The 9,586-nt window shown below is 36.2% G+C and overlaps 1 pseudogene; it reads right to left on the bottom strand.

The window, feature by feature from the left end:
• Nucleotides 1-4,821: 4,821 nt before the first annotated feature.
• Nucleotides 4,822-6,047, bottom strand: LOC148699839 (uncharacterized; annotated as a pseudogene).
• Between the last annotated feature and the right edge of the window lie 3,539 nt (nucleotides 6,048-9,586).

Raw genomic sequence — 9,586 nt, 5'->3', positions numbered from 1 at the left:
CTCTATTTTGAAGCTTAAAACAGGGGAGGAAAGGGATGACGTGGAAGCTTGTTCTCTAAGCATTTAAAGGGTGACGTGGACATGGGTTCAGCTGTAAACGTGACCTGCACACATTAGTTTAGACATCATCCCAATTAGTTCGATTCGACCTGCACACATTAATTTTGACCAGGAAATAAATAAGTAAAACACTAATTACCTTTAATTTTGCAATGATGAAGGTAACACAATTTTTTTAGTTAAATATTTAAAATATGTGAATTAAAATAATGATAAGTGCTATGAATAAGATATTAATTTATGCATTATTTAGCACTTATCAGTCTTTCTCTACCCTAGCCTTTGTTCTCCTCTTTGTTTGTGGAGTGGTATTCTTCCTCTTTGGTCCGAATGTAAGTTATTTTCTTCTCACCATTGTAAGATAAATCGGGACCTCAGAAAGGTTTTCTAGGGTTTTGGAGGTTTTTGTTTGAAAGAGAGTTTGAAAACTGAAAACGCTCTAAGGGGTATGAAACATTTCAGGTTCAACGTTTCGGAGAGAGAGAGTCCTTAGAATCCGTTTCAAATAGTTCCACTTTAGTCGACTCATTCAGCTTATGAGTCGTTTCCTGTAGATTAGGGGTCGACTCTTTTAACTTAAGAGTCGTCCCTTACTACATGAGTCGATTCCTTATTTACATGAGTCGTCTCCTCAGACAGTTCAAGAGACAAAATCTTTTTAAATAAGATTTAAAAATCGATTGTAAACCACATATCAAATCAACTAAAATTCAACCAATAATAGTCAATCAAAATATGCAATTTATCATTCATAATCAATCATCAAAAAGGATCACAAATGCATAATTCACCTCTAAATTTATAAAAGACTTCTTCATTAAGAGGTTTAGTAAAATATCTGCAATTTGTTTATCAGTATTTATAAATTCCATTTTTATATCCCCATTTTGAGCATGATCTTTTATGAAATGATGTCTAATTTCTATATGTTTAGATCTTGAGTGTTGTATGAGATTTTTAGTCAAATTTATGGCACTAGTGTTGTCACACCTTATAGAAATTTTATTTTGTTTTATGCCATAATCCTCAAGTTGTTGCTTAATCCATAGGATTTGGGCACAACAACTTCCTACAGCAATATATTCAGCCACAGCTGTAGATAGTGCTACGAAATTTTGCTTCTTGCTAAACCAAGAGATTAAATTTGTTCTAAAAAATTGACAAGTTTCACTTGTACTTTTTCTATCTAATCTACAATCAGCAAAATTAGTATCTGAATATCCAATTAAATCAATTGTAGATTTCTTAGAATACCATAAACCTCAATGTTGTGTTCCTTTTAAGTATTTTAATATCCTTTTAACAGCAATTAAGTGTGATTCTTTAGGAATTACTTGATATCTTGCACACATATAAACATTATGCATTATATCAGGTCTACTTGCTGTAAGATAAAGTAAAGATCCAATCATTCCTCTATACAGCTTTGAATCAAAGGATTTACCATGCTCATCTTTTTCTAACTTACAAGAGAGGCTCATAGGAGTACCTAATGATTTTGAATCTTTCATACCAAACTTTCTTAAGATTTTCTTTATGTATTTGCTTTGGTAGATAAAGATTCCATCTCTTGTTTGCTTGATTTGGAGTCCAAGGAAGAAGTTGAGTTCATCCATCAAACTCATCTCGAACTCACTTTGGATGAGCTTAGCAAATTCTTCACATAAACTTTCATTAGTAGCACCAAATATAATATCATCAACAAATATTCGAACAATCAGAATATCAGCATTTTTCTTTTTAATAAACAGAGTTTTATCAACATTTTTTCTTGAAAAATTATTCTTTATTAAAAAGTTGCTTAATCTATCATACCAAGCTCTAGGAGTTTGCTTCAAGCCATAAAGTGCTTTGTTTAATTTAAAAATATGATCTGAAAGTTTATGATTTTCAAATCCGAATGACTGTTCTACATAAACTTCTTCAGTTATGAAACCATTTAGAAATGCACTTTTGACATCCATCTGAAATAATTTAAAGTCCATAAAGCATGCAAATGCAAGTAATAGCCTAATAGCTTCAAGTCTAGCTACAGGTGCAAAAGTTTCATCAAAATCAATTCCTTCTTCTTGATTATATCCTTTAGCAACTAATCTAGCATTATTTCTAATTACAATTCCATCTTCATTTAATTTATTTCTGAAAATCCATTTTGTCCCAATTACAGAATATTTTCAGACCTTCTAATCAATTCCAAATATTGTTTTTTTCAAATTGATTTAGTTCTTCTTGCATAGCTATTAACCAATTGTTATCTTTTTTAACTTCTTCAAAAGATTTTGGTTCTATTTGAGAAACAAATGCAAGGTGATTACAAACATCTCTAATAGAAGATCTAGTCCTAATGCCTTGGAAAGGATCACCAATTATTAAGTCTCTAAGATGACTATGTGCATACCTCCATTCTTTTGGTAGACTAGTTTTATCTTTAAGCATTTGATCTTCTTCTCCTTGATTTTCATCATGTTCTGAATTTTCAGATGCAGAAACATCCTTTAGGGTTAATTTTTTGATTTGCTTGTTGGGTTTTTCTGCATCATCATCGAGATCTACATTCTTTCTTGAAGAAGGGTCATTAGATTCATCAAAAATAACATGCATTGACTCTTCTATGACTAGAGTTCTCTTATTGAATATTCTATATATGCTTTGCTTGATAAAGAATATCCAAGAAAAATGGCTTTATCTGATTTAGAATCAAACTTTCCCAAGTTGTCTTTGTCATTATTTAGAACAAAATAATTGAACCAAAAACATGAAAGTATAAAAGATTTGGTTTCTTATTTTTCCATACCTCATAAGGAGTTTTCTTTAGAATTGACCTAATAGTAACTCTGTTAAGAACATGACAGGCTGTGTTTATAACTTCAGCCCAAAGATACTTAGGTAAGTTACTTTCACATAACATAGTCCTAGCCATTTCAGTAAGAGTTCTATTCTTTCTCTCTACAAAGGTGTTTGGTTTGGTTATGGAGGTCAGGTATTGGATGCCATCTCTGAGGTCAGGGATGGGATTCAATACCGGGTAGGTAAGGCTTCACCGTTTGAGAACACTGGGGGGTTCGGGGGCTGGAACCCCCTGGCGTATCATCGGTTAATATAAATATCCTAATCCCCCCCGAGGGGGGCTTTAGGGGGGGTAACGTTCCATTTTGTTGTGGTATTCTTGGTGCAGAAAATTTATGATCAATACCATTTTTAGTGTATAAATTTTTAAAGTTATAATTTTCAAATTTAGTTCCATGATCACTTCTAATCTTGATAGTTTGCAGTCCATGTTCATTTGAAATCTTTTTATATAGTTTAGTGAAAGCTAAAAATGCTTCACTTTTGTGTGCCAAAAATAAAATCCATATATATCTCGAAAAATCATCCACAATAACAAAGCCATAAAGTTTTCCACCTAGGCTTGTAGTATTAGTTGGTCCAAATAAGTCCATGTGTAGAAGCTCTAGGGGTCTAGTTGTGGAGACAACATTTTTAGATTTGAAAGAAACTCTAGTCTGTTTTTCTAGTTGGCATGGAGAGCAGATTTTATCTTTTTCAAATGATAATTTAGGCAAGCCGAAAACAAGTTCTTTTCGGATAAGTTTTGAAATTAAATCCATACCTGCATGAGCTAACTTTCGATGCCATAACCGGCTAGCTTCACTATTTTTTATTTTCATAGCTACCAAATAATCCATGTTTTTTATGAGTATTTGATCTAAATCAATCAAATACACATTTTCATGTCTATGTCCAGTAAATATTACACTACTGTCATTAGTACTAGAAACTAAGCACATAGATGATTCAAAATTCACAACATATCCTTTATCATAGAATTGACTAATTCTTAGTAAATTATGTTTTAATCCATCTACCAATAAAATATTTTCAATAAAAGTTGTTGGAGTGATCCGAATGTTACCAATGCCAATGATTTTGTCTTTTCTATTATCACCAAATGTAACCATTCCTTCATCTTTCTTTTTGAGGGACATGAATTGGGATTCATCCCCTGTCATGTGTCTAGAGCACCCACTGCCCAAATACCATTTTCTGTTTGATACTTGGGATGCTAGACACACCTGCAAAATAGAAATTTAATTCTTTATTTTTCGTACCTAAGCTTTCTTAGGTCCTTGAATGTTAGCAATGATGGTTTCCTTTGGAACCCATATTTTCTTTATTGAAACATTGCTCATAAGATTCTAGCTTATAGGATTGCATGTAGTGTATTTCTATTTAGTTTGTCTAATATGAATAGTGCAAATTTCGGTTGAACATAAATTGGCTTCACAAATATGTTTTTCAATGATTTCTATTTTCTCCAAGGATTATATCCTAAACCAGCTTTATCATAGATAGCTTTTTGACTTTAAAGAATTAGATTTAATTTCTCAGAACTTAGGGTGAATTTGTCTACTATAGGTTTTCAGTTTTCCAACTTCTTTAGCTAACTTCTGATTTTCTTCTTGCAGTTCTTTTCTGTTTTTCAGAAGCAGAATATTTTCTTTTTCCAATAATTGGCTCCTATTTTTTAAGCTAAGTTTTTTATATTTAGTCATTAGTTCAGAAAAAGCATCTTGAAGTTCATCAAAAGTGAAATCATATTCAGTATTCAAATATACCTCATTTTTGTGTGCGATTAGACACAGATTTACAGCTTCTTGTTGTTGTTCTTCTTCTGCAGAGCTGAATTCGTCACTGTCACTCCAAGTATCCAGCATAGATTTTTTTCTTAACCTTTTTGGAGCCTTTTTCAATAGAGGACAGTCAGTTATGAAGTGTCCTGGTTTTTTTGCACTCATAGCAAACATATTGCTCCTTATGATTATTTTTCTTGCTTTGCTCCTCCTTGATTACGGGCCTTTTCTTGAAGTTTTCTCTATTTCTTCTGAAAAACTTTTTGAATCTTCTTATAATCAGGGCCATTTTCTCACTGTTATTGGATTCAGAATCCTCGCTCTCATCTTCATGTAGAGTGGACTTAAGAGCAATGGTTTTGTGCTTCTTATGTTTGTCCTCCTCAAAGTTCTGTTTCATTGAAAGCTCATGAGTCATTAAGGAACTCAGTAGTTCTTCCAGTGGGAGAGAGTTGAGATCTTTGGCTTCTTGGATGGCAGTGACCTTTGCTTCCCATGTTTTAGGAAGAGACCTAAGTATTTTTCGAACAAGATCACTGTTAGAGTAAGATCTACTAAGGCTTTTCAAGCTGTTTATAATATCAGTAAATCTAGTAAACATTTCAGTTATAGACTCACTGTTTTTCATTTTAAATAGTTCATATTTATGCACTAGCATACTGATTTTAAATTCTTTTACCTGGTTAGTGCCTTCATGTGTAATTTCCAGCCTATCCCAGATTTCTTTAGCAGTCATGCATTTAGATATACGATTAAACTCATTTGCATCTAAAGAACAGTAAAGAACATTCATGGCTTTTGCATTCAGCTAAGCCATTCTTCTATCATGGTCATCCCATTCAATTTCAGATTTGAATAAGGTGATGCCATTAATAATCTTAGTTGGTGTGTGAGATCCATTGACAATAACAGTCCATAAATCATAGTCAAGTGCTTGAATAAAAATACGCATACGTGCTTTCCAATAAGTAAAGTGTGTGCCATTGAAAAGAGGTGGTCTGTTGGTAGATTGCCCTTCGGCAATAGAAATTTCCATAGAGGCTGCAATGATTTTTAACTCTTGATTGTTAGATCAATAAGTTACTGTGAGTACCAGGCTCTGATACCACTTGTTGCCCAGAGGTGCAGCCCAAGAGGGGAGGTGAATTGGGTCTCTTAAAATTAATAGTATCAAGAATGTGAGTTACTGTTATCTTTCAATAACTTGTAGATTTAGCAGCAGAATTAAAGTTGCACAAATAAAGCAATGGACGAAAAAAAACAAACCATACACACAAATACCAGAATTTATAGTGGTTCAGTACACTCCCAGCACCTACATCCACTCCCTAAGCCTAGCTTGAGATTTCACTATAACCCAGCAGATTACAGCCTGATTATTTTCCGGGCTCACAAATCAAAAACCCAGTTGGTTTTCCCAGGCAACCAACCGAAAATCTATTACGGTTTGTTTTCCGGGCTTACAAACAATCCAGTTGGTTTTTAGACAAACCAACCAAAAATTTTACACCGTTTGTTTTTCCAGACTCACAAACAACCTAGTTGGTTTTCAGACAAACCAACCAAAAACTTTTTTCTCTTGCTGAATACTTCCGATTCAGCAACTTCCAATTAAGGCTTGGAAGAGCCTTTACAAGTTTCAAATGAATGAAACTGTTACAGCAACAATTAATCCAAATAAATGAATGTTGTAACCAGAAAACTTAAAGCTTCAGAGTATATAGAATGAATCAATAAAAATAAAAGCTGATGCCAATGAAGAAGTTGGCTGTGGAAGAATGTTCCAATGCTTGAGCAGCAGCTCTTCTCGATTCAATGAGAAGCTTCGACTGATTTCCTCACAGAAGTAAGTTTCAGAAGAATGCCGGTGAGGATGATGAACTATTTAGCTTTTTCTTCTCTTTTCATTAGTGAAAACTTTTCTTTCTTAATAGAATCCTTTTCACTTTCCTTGTTGTTTTCCTTCTAGGGTTCCCTTGAATTTATAGACGAGTTCTTCAGAGGAATTTGAATTCCTTTCTTTCCGTTCTGATGGAAATTTTTCTATTATAGAATAAAACAAAAGTTGTTTCAAGCTTTCCGTTGTAGTCCCAGCGGTACAGGGGTCGACTCATGTAACTCAGGGGTCGATTCATGTTTATCCTGGGTCGGCACTTCAAGATATTAAGATGGCTCTTGCTGTGATAACTTCAAAAGGTCGACTCTTTAACCTTAAGGGTCGACTCATGTTCTTCAGGAGTCGCCTTTTTAAACACAAGAGTCGACTCATTTTCTTTAGAAGTCGCCTCTTTAAACACAAGGGTCGACTTATGCAGTAATTTTTCTGACTGATGTTGAGACTGAACTGGGGTCGACTCTTCAAATGCAAGGGTCGACTCTTCAATTTCGGAGGTCAACTCATTTGGAATAAGGGTCGACTCTTCAAACTTTGTCTCAGGGTGTAAAAGCTCTCTGTTTAATTTGAACTACATACGGGTCGACTCATGTTTTGTGGGGGTCGACTCATTGACTATGTCACTTAAAGAAAACATGCCAGAGTCAACTCAAACTTGTCCTTTTGCTTAGGGGTCGACTCAACTTTTTCAAACAGAAAACTTTAGACTTCATCTTTGATCTCCATGGATTAGATTAGAATCATTTTCCTTTTAGAACTTACCCAATGAAGTGTTTGCGAAGAACTAAAGATTTTGCAGTGCTTCATTTCTTCTGATTTTTCTTGACTTATAAAACTTCACAATTAAGCCAACATCATTAGTACACAACATCATCTCAAGTGTTTTGTAATTATTAAAATTCATCCTTTAGGGTTGACAAAGTGTAGTGGAAGCAAACTTAGTTAAGCTCTTGTTAAGCACACTTAAACTACTTTTAGAAATCAAGCTAGAGCAATTATACAATATAATAAAAGAAATAAGGCAAGAGGCACAAAATGAACACAATACAAACACAAGCATATATAGTGGTTTGGTGCACCCCAAGGCACCTACGTACACTCCCCAAGCGTATCCTTGAGAATTTACTATAATAACCCTTCGGATTACAGTTGGATTGTTTTGCCAAGCTCACAATCCAAAAATCCTACAGTTGATTTTACGGGATCACCAACAAAACCTAACCATTGGTTTTACGGGCTCACCAACAAACCTACACCATTGGTTTTACAGGCTCATTAACAAACCTCACAAAGGAATAAGAGAATCAAGGTATAAAGCTGTTAAAAGAGCAAATAATACAAGTATGCACAAAGTAAAGAGAAGAGAGAATAGTTATCGATTTGAGGATGCTCTTCTTCTCTTACTGAAATTGCTTCACTTCTTAATGGATTGGTAGAGCTCTTGAAGTCACTTGAATTCTGCTCAATAACCTTCCTTTGGATTTTGAAATAAAGAAATGAATGAAGTCATCTAGATTTGCTTTTTCTCTTGAATGCTCACTCTAATTTCCCAAAAGATTATTTCCTTGAGGAATAGTGGCTCTTAAATACTTCTCCAATCCCCAAAAATCAGTTTTTAGTCATTGGATTGAAGAAATTAGCCGTTTATAGCCGTTGGAGCCTTAAAATGTACTTCTACAGAACTAGCCGTTATGCTGTCTGTGGAGTGATCGATTAAAACCCCGTTTGATTTTGATGAGCTCAAAGCATTTGAGTATATCTTGTGATTACTAATGAATTCAATTGAGTGTTTCAGTGAAAATCCTGTCCAAGTGTCTCTAGACTTGGTTCATAGCATTTTGGATAAGTTAAGAAGTCTGCATGAACCAATGTCTGAGATACGAGTCGACTCCCGAGTTTCACGAGTCGACTCCAAGCGTATCAAGGTCACTGGCACGAGCTCGAGTCGACTCCTGATCAGTACGAGTCGACTCCGACTGAAAACAGACAGAAGGACAGAAGAGCAGTTTTTCAGGTCTGAGATTCGAGTCGACTCCAGTGGAATGCGAGTCGACTCCCAGCGGTACACACAGAAAAAGTCAGAGAGCGTTTTATGGACTCTGAGATTCGAGTCGACTCCAGTGGAACGCGAGTCGACTCCCAGCGGTACACAAAGAAAAAGTCAGAGAGCGTTTTATGGACTCTGAGATTCGAGTCGACTCCCGCAGTACGCGAGTCGACTCCGAGACTGTGCGACCATCGACAGACAGAAGACTATGTTACTGCCTCTGAGATTCGAGTCGACTCCCAGACAGCTCGAGTCGACTCCAAGACAAGCTTCACGTCAAAAGGCAGAAGACCAACTTTCGGAAACTGAGAGCCGAGTCGACTCCAAGGAAGTTCGAGCCGACTCCAAGACTGGATGAGCCAAAAGACAGAGAATCGGGAGTTCGGGCTCTAAGATTCGAGTCGACTCCCAGGACAGTCGAGTCGACTCGAGTGGACAAAATTCAAATTTGGATCCACGGACTACAGAGGATGAGCCGACTCCAAAATTGCCAGGTCAGCGCCAGAAGTTGGCGAGTCGACTCCGGGTCAAGACGAGTCGACTCCCAGTCAAGACGGCAACTTTAATTCAAACTGGGAACAGTTGCCGAGTCGACTCCGGAGAAGCTCGAGTCGACTCCTGCTACAGCCGAGTCGACTCCTGATCGCGCGAGTCGACTCCAACCCACCAACGGTCACATTGTCAGGCTGCGCAGAGTGTGCAGAACGGCCAGAAAAAGCAGAGTAACGGCTAGTTTCCGTGGGGGTTGACTTAAATAGCCACAGAAGACTGTAGCAAGGTAGAGAACACATATTCCACTCCTAGCATTCAAGTCTTCAAGCTCTCTAAGTGCTCTTCAACGAGAAAAAGGGAAGATCTGCATTTACTGCTCCACCAACATCTTCCCAGCATTCAAAGCTTCCTCCTCCTGCTTTCAAGTCGATCACTCTTTCAAGAGGAGACCGGAGTTCCAGA

This window comes from Phoenix dactylifera, chromosome 15 (genome assembly GCF_051530095.1).
Source record: "Phoenix dactylifera cultivar Ajwa chromosome 15, Ajwa_hap1_PhDact_Kaust_v1.1, whole genome shotgun sequence".
NCBI lineage: Eukaryota > Viridiplantae > Streptophyta > Magnoliopsida > Arecales > Arecaceae > Phoenix > Phoenix dactylifera.
Note: the sequence above shows the minus strand (reverse complement) of the source record. Positions and strands in the feature narration are given on the sequence as shown.